This window comes from Pinus tabuliformis, chromosome 9 (assembly GCF_031772625.1).
Source record: "Pinus tabuliformis cultivar Carrire ecotype Pingquan chromosome 9, CPIR1, whole genome shotgun sequence".
Taxonomy (NCBI): Eukaryota; Viridiplantae; Streptophyta; class Pinopsida; order Pinales; family Pinaceae; genus Pinus; species Pinus tabuliformis.
Window position 1 is genome coordinate 1915477259 of NC_142307.1, and position 15547 is coordinate 1915492805.

Sequence of the window (15547 nt, forward strand, 5' to 3'; positions counted from 1 at the left end):
GTTCTTCGAAAACATATCTCACATCGAAAACATATCTCACATTGACTCCGCCTCCACTTCATACATTTTTTTACTTTCATTTTAGTAACACCTTATCTACATAAATTAATGTTCAACAAATTTTCTCATTAGTAAACTTGGTTATTGCTAGAATGGAGCTCTATTGAGAGTGGTCCTGTTTTATATGTTTGAAACAAACTCTACAACATAATATATCCATGAAAGCTTCCATGCATTGAGATCCACATATATCCTCGTGAGCAATCAATTTGATGGTTCACTATGCACTCTTGAATCTCTTCCTTAATCAAATTTAATTTTCTAGCCATAGCAATCCACGACACCAGTAAAATGTTATATCTTGAATAAAATTTAAGGTCATCATCTCCCATCCTTCATTAGTTTTATGGCATGTCTAAATATCTCCTGGGGTAAACTATGAGATGAGGTTAACAAAATTTCATCTTTTAATAATCAACTCAAAGCTCATTTCTAACATCACCAACATCTTTTGCTCATTGAGAGTTTTCCAATTATATAACTTTGATCTCAAAGCTTATTTCTAACATCACCAACATCTTTTCCTCATTGAGAGTTTTGCAATTATATAGCTTTTATCTCAAGCTAAACTCTGAGCACAACATTATGCATACTTGAAGATTTTCCTCCAAAGCCACATCAACATCTATACTTCTTATGCATACTTGAAGATTATCCTCTAAAGGGCTTATGAGACTCCTTCCTTCTATGCCATTTTTTTATGCAACATTCAATGAAACACATCAACTAATTCGGTGAGGAAGATATCCTTATAATTGATAGGCTTTAGTGATTTTCATGAGTAATTCCCTTCAGTATTGTCACTAGTGTCAGGCTTAGGCACCTTTTTCCCTCTAAGCCATTTTTCTATGCATGTTTAGATTAAATAAATCAACTAATTAGTAAAAAAAAGTATCCTTATAATTCAGAGGTTTTAATGATGCCCATTGTCGATAAGGAAAATAAAATATTTGAAAATTATTTATTTTTGATATTATAATGATTATAAATAATACGTAATAAATTTATAGAATTAAAATGATCAATTTATATAGATTTTAGTAAAAAATTTAAGAAACCAAAAACTCAAATAAAATACTACCATATCATTGCCAAGTATCCAACCCTCTTCCATAATATATAAGGATATGGCATTATAGTGTTTGTTTTGGAGGTTAAATTGGATTTGTTTACACTAATTAATAAGAATTTTTTTCATTTTTTTATTCTTTAATATTGTTTTTTCTATTGGTAATGGGGTCATTTCATGTTAGTATTAGATATGTTTTATTTCATTAGCTACAATTATTATTATAGGTGTCATTGTGAACATAAGATTTTATATTTACATTTACTTTATATTTTCACAAACTTAATAAATAAATTGTTTTATATATATATATATGATTTTAGAAATTTAAAAAAAAAATGTGCTTACTATTTCTAATTTTAATAGTTTCAAATAATGTATTTAGAAACAATTAGTTTAAAAAAATGAATACATATATATATATATATATATATATATATATAGATAGATAGATAGATAGATATAATTTGTTAGAAAAATTTAATGAAGTTACAAATTTTAAATATTGAGATTTTAGACCTTTGATGGCGGTAGCACATCGAGAAGATTCGAGGACAAAGGAGGGGATTCACCACCTCACGTCCTAGCTTGGTAATTAATGTTTGATGGTTTGGCACTTGGGAAACATGTAGAAGGGCTTGTCCTCCACGTCCATTTCAATGAGGGTAGTTATCATGGTAATGGTTACTTGTGTGGATTTGTGTATGAGGTTTTAGGAGAGTAGATGGAAGGATGTATGTCAGTGTAAAGGAACTGTTGAAATTTCAAAGTATTACATTTTAGAATTTTTATTTGCGTTCTCTGGTTTATTTTTCCTACTTGTTTAATTACTAACAAGTTATTTAACCATATAAGCAATGAAATAAGCACAATGCAGTGTCAACCATCTACATATCAACAGCTGAAAGAAGTAGACAAACACACAAGGGACATCGTTTTTTTGGACAATCATCCCTAGGAAAACACAACTTGGGAAAACCAGTGCAACAGTTTTATGGGTTTTATTATTAAGAATATTTTCTTGAGTACACTAGGTGCCAAACTTGCCCACCCGATAGAGATAAATAATCTGATAGTAATACCTCTCTTCGGAAGCATATATTCTGAATGTCTACCCCACGAAACCCTCTCCAGCACAATCTGAAGCACTGCGTCAGCCCTCCCGGCCTCTGCGTCAGTCCTATGAGGATCTGTGCAACCTCTTTGACCCTCTATGTCACTTTTGTAGCCTCTGCATGGACAATGTAGGCCCTTCTGGCCTTTACATAGTCACTGTTGGCCTCTGTCTAGCTCCCTCTGGCTCTGCATCTGCCTCTCTACTTTTGCGCTAGCCTTGTGGCACTATATTTGCATCTCTGCCTTGTACTCAGTGCCCCTCATTGCAACTCTGATCCCTGGTTCGATTTCACTTAGCAAACCCCATTCTAGAAAATCAATTTCTATGGTTTCCCATAGACTTATCATAGGAGAATCGATGACTTCAACTAAATTTAGGTTCCCAAAGAAGTGAATAGGAAACACTTTAAACTTTAGAACATGACCTTTATTCTATTTTATTTAGATGAAAACAAAAATTATTTGAATTTTTTTTAAAACGATCATAAAGAAACTATGTGACACGACGAAAGGGTAACCCTTGAGTTAGGACTGTATTGTGTTGTTAAACAAAGATGGGTTGGGAGGTATTTGTTTCAAAGATACAATCCTTGGAAACATAAGGAATGACATTCAAGCTAAATATAGTTTTGTATTTTTAATTGAAATTCAAGGAACATAGCACTCTTAGATGGAATATTTCTACCAATTGGATTTGTTTAAGTTCCATAAATTCACATGACTACACAATTATCTCTAAAAAACGTTTTCATCATTTTATAATTGATTCATAATAAATGAAGATTCAATCAATGACATTCCTTAACATTGCAGTTTCCATGATGATGCTTGGACTCAAGTGATCTTAGAACTATGTTGCTTTATATTTTCAAAATCATACTTGGCTCCATATGAAGTGTCATGTCACTTTTATTTTGATTTCAGATTGGGAATTTGGTAGAGGCATGAGTCATGCATGGGCAAGTGGAAAAGATTTAGAGAAAGATGTGGAAAATGATATCAAGGCATGAGCTCTTACTTTGGATGCAAGTGTTGCGTTTCCCTCCAGTTACTTTAATAGAAAGTTTGATTTCAGAAGTTAATATATTCGTGAATTTGAAATTATGCATGAACATGTTAATCTTGTGTGTAGTAGAATCATGAACAAAGTCAGTGGGGTTTTTATTGAGTTTTTGACCAGTTGTAGGCAACTTTTTCAATGAGGATGAAGTCTAAACTTCACATATCATAATCTAATATTTCTAGAAACATGTTGATATTCTTTTCATTTTATATGCAGTGTGGAGTTTATTATTTTGGCCACAAATAATTCCCTTCATTCTACAAAAGAACTTTGTGATGCTTCACTTTGTATATATGTTTGCTGAATAATTGAATTCAATGTCTATTAGCTTTCCATTCTTCTTTACTACTCATAGCTATGCTACCACCTTAGGATGCTTCCTTTACAACATCAGGTGCAATTGCTAGTTAGAGAAAACACACATCTATACAATAATAATTGCATACTCTTCAATAAACAACAAATTTTTAATCCATCATAGGTTTAGAATTTTTAATATATGAAAAAGAACAAAAACTTTAATTTAGTTCTTGATTACTTTATTTAAAATAATTTCCAGTTATCTATTGAAATTATATATATATATATATATATATATTAGCCCTATTGTATAAATTAAATGGATGGTAAGTGTTGATAGGTATTAATCCATGACAAGCATAAAAACAATTAGACCAAGACACATCTCACATTTCTTGATTTGAAAAAAATCATAAAAATTAAGTACATTATAATTTTATTTTAAATTATTTTTATTATATTTTATAAAAATAATGTATGAGTTAAACAAGATTCTTAATCATGGAGACTCACCCCCACTTTACCATGGACATTATTAACTTGTAAATATATTTAGTTGAGTCAATAACATGGCTTTTGGATACCACATATCCAATGTGACACATATTTATATGAAATTTTGTTTAATTAATTAATTTGAGAAAAATTAATCAAAAGAGCATAACTAACTTAAAGATAAATCTTAACCTAATAGGAATATTTTAGCATATTCCATGGAAGATAAATGTCCACCATCCACTTAATAATCACTAATAACTAAATTTAAACTCTGAAAAGTCTATTGCGAAATAGACATGTCTATTGACATAAATATATATTCTTGGTCAGTTGGAGTTATCTTATAAAACTAAGGAAAATAATTGTTATCCTATCCACCCAGATTCTAATCCAAATGACATGCTGAACTTAAATACCTTAAAGAATATTATTATAATAATTTCAAGTAGTTTTCTTAACAAATATTATTAAAATTTTCACATAATTATTATGAAATTTATGTTCAATAAAATTAAATATTTTTTATTATTAAATATTTTTAATAATTTAAGAAAAATATGTAAATAACATATTAAATTATATAACATTTTATTTTTATCATCATAATATTTATTTTTAATTATTGGAGAAATTTAATCATTTAAAAGTTAATTGTAAATAAAATATTGAATTAATTAACCATGTGATATTTTCTTGTTTTACAACTACATTAATTAAAATTTGATTAAAATTATAAATTATAATAATACCTATTTTTAAAACCTCCTTTGTTTTTTTTTTTTTTTAATCGAAGGATTTTATTCATTCAAAAGTTACATTTGTTGTTGCAGGAGTCCTAAAATTAGTGTTACACTAAAAAATGTCACCATGACCACTTGCAGTTAGTATGGCTCAAATCAACAGTCATGCTACCCTCTTAGTCAAGTCTTATGCCTCTGTTATCCATCTCAAACTCAAAGAAGAGAGAAAGTCTTGTAAAAAATATGTTTATCTCTGGGGTCGCAGGTTCTCTCTAGCCTCACCTGCGGGGACGCTGACCATGTTCACAAAAGGTGCGTCCTTGGACGCTCTGTATGTTAAGGGACAGGTGCGTCCTTCTGTAAAAAGCAAAATGCGCGAGTTTCATCTTAAAAAAGTTACTTGTGGTTACTTCTAGAACTTTCTAGAGGTCGGTTTGATGATTTGGATGCGCCTCCAGTTGGTTCATGTATCTCTATTAAGGGGGAACTTATCCCATCAATAAGGGAGCTATCCCACCCAAAGAGGGGGATTATCCCATTGATGGTGGACCTGAATAACCTCTTTACAGCACTATAAATAAAGACATTGAGCCAGAGGGAGGAGAGGTTGGAGCTATACATTTTCTTTGGGTAAATGCTGCAGGAATTAGGACTCCCATTTAGAACCTTGTGAGGAGAGATTGTCTTTGCTTGATTCTACTTGGAAGTGGGTGAGCTTTGTCAAAGTAGAGGAAAACCCTTGATGGACCCTGGGAGGAACTTGCACAACACCAAGGCCAGGTTGTAAGAGTTTCTTTGTTTCGTTATTAATACAAACTGGTTTATTTTTCTCAATAGCTTGTGTTAATGAGTTATTTCATGTGTTCCTTGGTCTGCATGTTGAATATATGTTTTATTATATGAAATGCAAGTGCTTGGTAATTGTTTGATTGTTTGTGGTTGCAGGAATTGACTTGAAGGAGGAGCTCATCCGGATCGGCAAGGACGGACTACAACAACCGCGTTTTGGAATAAGGTAAGCTTAAACACTTGTAGTTTTCATGTTTTAAAAGGTATATTTAGAGAAAGATCACTCCATTTTGTCTTGTTTGTCGCTAGAGAGTTTAGACTCCTAGGGAGGTCAGTTGTGTCCGCACAAACGACTTTTTCCACCACGACGAATTGGCGACTCCGCTGGGGAATCCATTAATGAGAGAGTCTTTTCCTTTGTGTGAACTTTGCTCTGTGAAAATCACTTTTATTTTCTGGTTTTTGACTGTGAGAATTAGTATTTGGGTGGCTTAGCTTCAGATTTAGTTAGATTTGGTTTTTCTCAACTTTTCCAGAAGGACGCACCCTCTGAGTTCTGCACAGTGCGTCTTTGGACGCGCTGTTGCCGTCTGCACAGAGCGGGCCCGCGCCTGTTATAACGGGTTGCCTGCGTCTTCCTGTAGAATTTAGGAAAATTCCATTTTTGCTTTAATTGCTTTTAGATTTTGTTTTTTCTTAGTGTTTTCTACCCAGATCCTTTAGTACCCTGTCAAGAATTTTCACCTAGACTTGTTTTGTGAGCTTTGAGTGTTTTAGTGGATTTCAACGAAGTTTAGGCCTAGGGTTTGATTTTTCAATAGGTCCTGTAGTGACTTTGACGGTAGAAAGTTGTCCAACCTTAGATCTCTCTGGTTAGTCAGCCTTCTTAGAAGTCGGGCCTGTCGTAAAGTCTCCTTGTGTGAGCAGCTTGCCATTTAAGTTGTTTTGGGTCAAATTTCGAATTACTTGTTTATAAAGTGTTGATTTCCATTTTACAAAAGAACAAAAAGATTAGAGTTTTGTTTTGACTAGTTTTTGGTTCTGCAATAAGCTAGTCCTTGATTTGATTGTGATCAAGTAAAACACCTTAGAATAATCATTGTTGGTTTTGGCCTCGTTAAGATTGCTTAGAGTAAATTTATCTTTTAGTTTGCTTATGAGTGCATTTTCATAGATTTTAATAGTTGTTAAGATTGATTTTTGGTTATATTAGATTTATTTGCTTTATTAAAAGAAAAATACAAAAACATCTTCTTTAAAAGTCTTGTTTCAAGTAGCTTTTTGTTTTTGAAAGAGAAAAAGAGTTTTTTCGTGCATGTAAAGAGCGGTCATGTTTTTTATGCTTGGAAAAGACAAACGAATTGTTTCTTTGATTGTCTTCAATTAAGAAGTTGCTTTTATAAAGATTGCATTCTCTCAACTTTTTAGTTAAGCAATTCATCGAAAAAGTAAAGTAGTGGGTAAATCATCCTAGGTGCATTTTGTAGTGGTTTCGAGTCGAGTCAACACACCACTAGTTTCACTTCCATCACCTTTTGACTTAAGAAACAACCTTAAAAGTAACGCTTAAATTAAAATCAATCTAGTAATTTTTATTTTTCTAGGGCTCTGAAACACCAACATAGCTTAGGCTAGGGTCTTGGAGTAGGTGAGTACTTAACTCTCCAAGACTACAAAACCAAACAGATAGTTTATCTTGAGTAGATTAAATCCAATTGTTTCAGTTATACTCTGGGAAAGCTCCTCTTAAAGGAGAAGCACGAGCTCGTGTCCGAACCAGTGAGGGGATCATTCCTCCCTCGTTGGGAACGACGCCAGACAGTACGTATTACAAACGGTAAACCTCGGATTAACCATTGTCGAGGAGCCAGGGGTCACTTATCGGTAAACCTTGGATTGTTGTCAAGGAGCCGGTAAGGGGATTGGAGCTTGCTACTCTGCCCTTGCGTGCTGTCGGAGTTTAGACTGTTCCCCCAGGTGTAATTGTTGTGATTGGTAACTTTAGTGACCATAATCTTTAGGGTTCTACCAAGGTGACGGTGGAGGGAAGGTCCCACTGTACCTGGAGCAGACGTCGGTTATACTCACTTGGATTTTCCGGGGGGTTCACTTCACTTCGAGACGGTTAAAGTGGAGGAACTTGTGCCAGTCTATTCATTAAGCAGGTTGCCGGGGTAACTGTTCCACCCGCCATTTCTGTACTGAATCCTGCGAGGTTGGGCCTAATCACCAACTAGCGCTTTTGGTCCGGAAGACTACTGTTTGTGTGTGGTTTGACGCTCTAGATTATTTAGGCGTGTGCTTCAAATTTGTTTGCTTCTTTAGAAGACTTTAGGTGGTTTGATTTGAAATTTTTACTTTGTTTTCGTGTGTTGTAGTTAAAAATCTTTAATTGTGGCGGAATTACCGAGACAGTCCCGTAGACTTCGGGGCAAGTCTCCTGAGATTGTTACCGGAATAGATTTGTTAAGAAAACTCCGTAAATCGAGGGGTGAATCTCCTGAAGACATTCCGGGTCAGTACGAAGGGTTAAAGGTCCTTGTAACTCCTCCTAGTGACAGTAGAGTAGGTTCACCTGAAGAAGGAGAATCTTCCTTGGTAGTCCATCCAGATTACCAAAGTTTAGAAACAGGTTACAATCCCGAAACTGTTACAGTTTCCGAGCTTGCTGGTAGTTTTTCATCTGCCAGTGAAACAGGCGAAGAACCTGAAATTTCCGAACCTGTTACTCCAACTTCTAGTGTCCCTGATTCACCGAGAATAGAAAGAATTATCACCGAAAATCTACCTTCTGGTTTGATTGCTATAGAAGAACTTGCTCCAGAAGAAGATATAGGTGTCTCTCACCTTGAAGGTCAACTTACTATTGATCTAAGGGAGCGTGAATCCATCTTTTACAGTCCTCCTAGAAGTACTTCTTGGTACCTTGCGTTAACCAATTTTTTAGACAACTCAGTCGGTTTTTCCACACCTCGTACTCCTTTTCCACCTGGAGGTATTCATACTCCTGTAAATATGTCTGGTCAGTCGTCCGTGTTTACACAAAGTCCTGAATCTTTTTTACACGGCGGTCCTTCTGTTCCCACTGGGTATCAGTCACTTTCTGGTACCTTTGCGGGGGCATCTCCTCAACCCATTGATCATGGGTTATTTGCTGGAAACAGTGGTAATATACCATTGGGTGTAGGAGACATTTACATGATGTCAGGTTCAGTTCCCGTTTCCCAACCTCAAGGTGGCCAATTACCGCCTGGGGGGCAACCGCAGTTAACGCCTGGGGGGCAACCTCAAGGTACACAAATTGTGTCTGGGGGGCAACCTCAAAGTCAGTATGTACCTATGGTGCAATACTTACCTCAAGGTCAACCTCAGCCTCAATATGTACCCCAAGGTCAACCTCAGTATCAATATCAACCTCAAGGATGGCAACCTCAAGGATGGCAACCTCAAGGGTATCAACCCCAAAGTTATCAACCTCAAGGATACCAACCTCAAGGTCAAGGTCAACCCCAGTATCAGTATTTACCTCAAGGTTATCAACCTCAAGGTCAATACTCAAGTCAAGGTTATCAACCGCCTCAAGGTCAGTCATATGTTCCAAGTATGGGAACTGCACCTTACAATTATCAATCCTACCCTCAATCTGGTTATGGATCTCAGTACCCTCAACCTGTTACGGGTCAGTACCCTGGAATGTTAGTGTGGGATCCCTCACAGGGTCAACAGGTGTTGCAGCCAAGTGTACAGATGCTTCCTCAAGCTGGACAACCCGTAGTTTCTGGTCCAACCCAGCAACCGCAACCTGTCCAGCCAATGTTCAAACTTCTGTAGCTTCGGTAGTTACTCAGCCGGCAATTGCACCTAGTACTCCATCTCAAACGGCTGCTGCAACTACCGCTACATCTACCATACTTACTTCTGGAGTATCGACGGCTCCAGTTTCTACTGTCCCTGTTACCACACCTCAGACATCTTTACCGTTGTCTGGATCTACGATTCAAACCACGGTCCAGATGCCTGTAGGTCAGCCTGGTATAAGTACGGTTGTGACTACTCAACCTCAATTTGTTCAACCTCCGTACCAGGGACAGTACCAACCTGGGCAAGCTGTCCAACAACCGGTTTACCAGTATCAACCGTATCCTGGGTACACTTATCAACAACCTCAACAACCCCAGTACGGTCCGGTTAATCCTGGTTTTCCAGGAGGATATAATATCCCAAATGCGACTCCTGTTCCTAGTTATCCTGGATATCCTCCTCCTGGGGCTGGTATTGTGACCCAGAGTTTTAGAGATCCTAACCGGCAGTTACCGTTTATTGCAACTTTAGATTTACCCGACTTGACGCGCCTAACGAACGATCCAATTCAATATCTTCAGTTCTGGCCGCCAATGCCAAATAAGTTGCCCAGTGATATACCCAAGTTCGAAGGTAAGTCTGGAGAGGATCCGTCCAATCATGTGATGACTTACCACCTCTGGTGTGCTTCGAATTCTATCTCAGATGATTCCATCCGCTTACGTCTTTTCCAGCGTACACTCATTGGTCTCGCGGCCAAGTGGTACATTGAGTTACCACGGGCCTCTTTTTACAACTTTAGCCAGTTAGCTACCTCGTTCTTAACTCACTTTCAGTTGCCGGTCAGATACGATAATGGCACGGAGTTATTAACTTCACTAAAACAATCGACGTCCACGTATATTTCTGATCACATTCATGAGTGGAGACGTCGAAGGAGATTAGTGAAAGTTTTTATCCCGGACCAAATCTTAGCTGAATGGTTTGTCAAATCATTATTACCGAAGATTACTGAAGATGTAGCTAAGGCCGGAGTAGTTACTGAGGAGCAAGTCATTGCTCAGGCACAATACCTTGACTTAGTTTACACTCAGTCGGGTACGTTACACGAGAAGATTCCGGATCTTCCAAAGTCGAATCAAATCGCTGCTGCTCCTTCGGGATCTCATGCCGCTGATGGTATGATTGGTATCGTGACTACGAAGAGTAAGAAGAAGTCTTCCAAGGCCTTCAATACTCCAATTATCACTTTGCTTGATTCTCCGACAGGAGAGTCTTCTCCTCCTGAACTTACCGCCGACATTCACGCTGTAGAGTCATCTACGGCCAAATCAAAAAACGGTGGAAAGAAGAAAGGAAAGAAGAAGGCTAAAGCAGACAAGGCTCCAAAGGAGAAAACTGAAAAGTCGGAAACCAATGACGAAAAACGCAAACCTCGATATCCTTGTCTTATTTGTGAAGAGGATCATTTTACGAGAGATTGCCCTCATCGGGCCGAGGTTGTAAAAATAGTCAAAGGTTCTCCCACTCCTGCTGTGTTAAAGAATCCATTTCCAGAGCAGGAGAATAAGATGATAGGTTCTTCTTCGAATGCCAGTGAAGAACCCATTTTGATGATGTCTCATGTGAGGATTGCGACTCGATCGCAAGATTATGGTAGTAAGGCTCCTGTTGATGGCAAGGAAGCAGAATCTTCTCACTCTAACCCATCAACCTCAGCTCCTGGTTCCGATCCACTACAGATCGAAAAACCTAACCCAGACTTAGTGATTAAGCCGCCCGCCAAGGGTGTACTTCGAAGGTCTGCTTTCAATCCACATGCGAGAGCAGCCCAGAATTACAACATTGTTGAGGACTTAGCTGTTTCACCTTCAGCAATGTCGGCACTCGAAGTGCTGCAATCATGTCCAGCACAACGGAAATTGCTTTTGTCGGCTATCGGAGCTGTCGATGTTCAGGACCCGAACCTAATGATCTTTGATCTAGAAAATAGTACACCACGTCTCCCCCATCAAATGGCTTTCCAAATTCCAGTGATAGTCAAAAACAGGCCTATTCATCGGACTGTGATTGATGAGGGAGCTTCTACGTGTATTATGTCGATTCAATGTTGGAGATCGCTTGGTTCTCCTTCGTTGAACCAATCCCCCACCATCCTTAAGGCCTTTGATGGCCGTGGGTTCCGTCCGTTTGGTATTCTACAAGAATTGCCTATAGGGGTTGAAGGTAAAACCGTTAGTCTGGATGTGGAAGTGGTTGATGCCCCTCTAGACTACAACCTTCTTTTGGGTCGAAGTTGGTCATATGCTATGACAGCGGTCGTTTCATCGGTCTTCAGAGTAATTAAGTTTCCACATAACGGTAAGATCGTGACTATTGATCAGCTGACATACTTTTCATCCGACCCAGCCTCTTCAGAGAGTATCCAGCATGTTGGTAAAACGACAATCCCTTATAGGGACGTTGGTGTAGGTTTAGTTAAGGATTCCGGTTTACTGGGAACTTTTCCTCTCCCTCCACTCAGCGCAGATCCTTCGTTTGCAACCATTCATATGATTACATCAGAAAACATTATTTATGATGATCCTTGGTTCGTCCCATCTGACTCTGAGATAGACTCACTCGGTGATGTTATGCCTTTGAGTCCATATGAAATTGCTTATGAAGCTCTCATGTCTTTTACTGACTTTCATTCAACCGAAGTCGACCAAATGAATGTGGTCAGTGAAGAGTCACTTTTCACCTCACCCTTAGAACGGATAACGTTTCCCGAAGTCGTGTCATCTGACGAACAACTTCGCGAAATCCTAAGTGTAGACGATCTACCATGGGAAGATCTCCATCACAGATCTTCGTTTTTACCTAAGGATGATGCATTTGAAAATGATTTTTCATCTATCTTTACCGCTGAATATGTCAAAGACGCTCAGGATCCAACGAAACATTCTGATTCAGAGCTGAATTTAGGGAATATTTCTCGTACTATTCCCATTGATATTTCAGTGAAGCCCGGAATCGAGGAAAACATTCATATAGGTGCCGCATGTACTGAAGAAGAAATCCAAACTTACAAGGCCCTATTCCAAGAATTCCGCGACGTGTTTGCCTGGTCTTACGAGGAAATGCCGGGAATTGATCCTGCCATTGTTGTTCATGAAATAAAGACCTACCCGGATGCTAAACCCGTCCGGCAACGGTTGCGTCAAATTCACCCTCGAAAAGCGGCTGCGATTAAAGCAGAAGTCGAAAAGCTGTTGAAAGCAGGTTTCATTTATCCGATCCCGTTAACGGATTGGGTATCGAATATTGTTCCGGTCAACAAGAAACAAGGAACAATAAGAATCTGTATCGACTATAGGGATATAAATCGAGCTTGTCCAAAAGACAACTATCCTACGCCTTATATCGATCAAATTATTGATGATTGTGCCGGAAGTGAAATGTTTTCCTTCATGGATGGTTTTTCGGGCTATAATCAAATCAATATTCTACCTGCCGACCAACCAAAAACGGCATTCATTTGTCCATGGGGGACATTTGCTTATTGCAAGTTACCTTTTGGGCTTAAGAATGCCGGGGCCACTTTTCAACGGGCGATGTCTTATGCATTTCATGACATCAAGCACATTGTGCAACCCTATCTCGATGATTTGCCTGCTCATTCTTTACATCGAGCTGATCACCTTGTCCACCTACGAGCAATCTTTATGAGGTGTAGGCATTATCGAATTCGGTTGAATCCCCACAAGTGTGTTTTCTGTATAGAAACAGGTCGATTGCTGGGATTTGTTGTTTCAAAAGCCGGCATTCGCGTCGATCCCTCGAAAGTCGAGGCTATCATCAAATTGCCTCCTCCTTCGAGTTTGCGCCAACTCCAAAGTTTGCAAGGGAAAGCGAACTTTTTACGCCGATTCATCCCAAACTACGCCGAGGTCACTAAAGGTTTTACACGGTTGTTGAAACAGAACGCACAATTCTTTTGGGACGAGATTGCCCAACAATCTTTTGATGCACTTAAACACGCGTTGACCCATGCACCGTTATTGCATCCTCCCAACTACAACCAAGGACTACTTCTTATACCTCGCAGCTTCGCATTCCACCATTGGAATGGTGTTAGTTCAAGAAGATGAATTCGGAGCGGAGCATGTGATATATTATCTTAGTAGGACCTTGAATCCAACTGAGCTAAAATATTCGCATGTGGAGAAATTGGCCCTGGCAGCCGTTCAAGCTGTCCAGCGTTTCCGTCACTACATTCTTCTCCGCAAAACTACAGTTATTTCGGATTGCAACCCTATGATTTATATTTTGACAAAACAACTGCTAGGGGGCAAGTACTCTAAATGGATTGTTATCCTGCAAGAGTTCGACTTGGAGTTCGAGAAGTCCAAGTCTAAGAAATCCTTAGTTTTTGCGGAATTGATGTGTGATTTCCCGAGTGCTGACACAGAGACTGTGGCAGAGGAGTCCATTGCGGACGAATCTTTGTTTCTTATCAGTACTGTAGATCCGTGGTACGGGGATATAATCATTTATCTCCAAACCCAAACCTTTCGGCCTGAAGCTTCCAAAGCAGAACGTCGAAAAATTCGGTTTCAATCCCAGCCATACAAAATTATTGGAGATACACTTTATCGCCGGGGGGCAGACTTAGTTTTTCGACGTTGTTTAACTCACGAAGAGGCTGAGAGAGTTTTGAATGATTGTCACTCTGGAGCATGTGGCGGTCATATGTCTGGGTATGCCACAGCTCAGAAGGTGTTGCGCGCTGGTTATTTCTGGCCGTCTATGTTTAAAGATTGTATCATTGCAGTCAGGAAGTGCCACAACTGTCAAGTGTTTGATCGCAAGATGCGCGCTCCACCTGCTCCTCTCCACCCTATAATTGCCGTTGGTCCATTCGCCAAATGGGGTATCGACTTTATTACTTGTAACCCTCACTCGGCCGGGGGGCATGCGTATATCATCCTTGCGGTTGATTATTTTACTAAGTGGGCCGAGGCGATGCCTACATTCGACGCAAGCGGCAAAACAGCTGCAGTTTTCGTATTCAATCATATCATAACTAGGTTTGGTGTCCCACAAGCAATCATTACTGACCATGGGAGCCATTTTCGAAATGTCATGATGACTGAGCTTACAAGCCAGCTTGGTTTGCGCCACGATAGCTCTACTCCTTATTATCCGCAAGCCAACGGTTTGGTTGAGTCTATCAACAAAGTTCTAGTTATCATGATCCGACGAACCATTGGTGTTCATCGGTCGAATTGGCACAACATGTTATTTTCAGCGCTATGGGCATACCGAACCTCAGTGAAAAATTCAACAGGGTTCACTCCTTTCCAGCTAGTTTATGGCTTAGAAGCTGTGTTACCCATTGAATGCGAAATCCCATCACTTCAAATGGCTGTCGAATTACTTCCAGCTACTTCCGAAGAGGAGAAACGTTTATTGTACTTGGCTAAATTAGATGAGACTCGACGTGACGCTACATTGGCAATCGAGACTCACGCGAAACGAATGAAAGCTCAGTATGATAGAAATGTAACCCCTCGAAGTTTTTCGGAAGGAGACCTAGTACTATTATATGATCAAGCTAACGATAAGCTAGGTGCCGGAAAATTCGTTCCCATGTGGCATGGGCCCTACATTGTAAAGCGAAAGCTAGCAAAAGGGGCTTATGAGCTAGTTGACTTTGATGGGGACTCTTTGGGTAAACCCAGAAATGGACTTTACCTAAAGAGGTATTATGCTTAAATGATGGGAATGGAGAAATTTTTAGATAGGTTAGATTTTCTTTCTAGCTAGCAAGTGTGTTAGTTTAGTCAGTGTGCTTAGCTTAGAGAGTGTGGTTTTTCGTCGTTATTCTGGCTTATCTTGGTTTTACTCTTGATATTGCAGATGTCGACGCCTCTCCAAACATACATTGGATTTGCTGATGGTGCTTGTCGTAGTACACGGAACATCTCTTCCGCAGCTTGGGTTATCTATTCGCCCTCTGACGAGTTAGTTTCTATGCATGGGGTAAGCCTCGGTCAAACAACGAACAACATTGCAGAATACAGTGCAGTGATTGAATTATTATCCGAATCTATTTCATTTGGAATT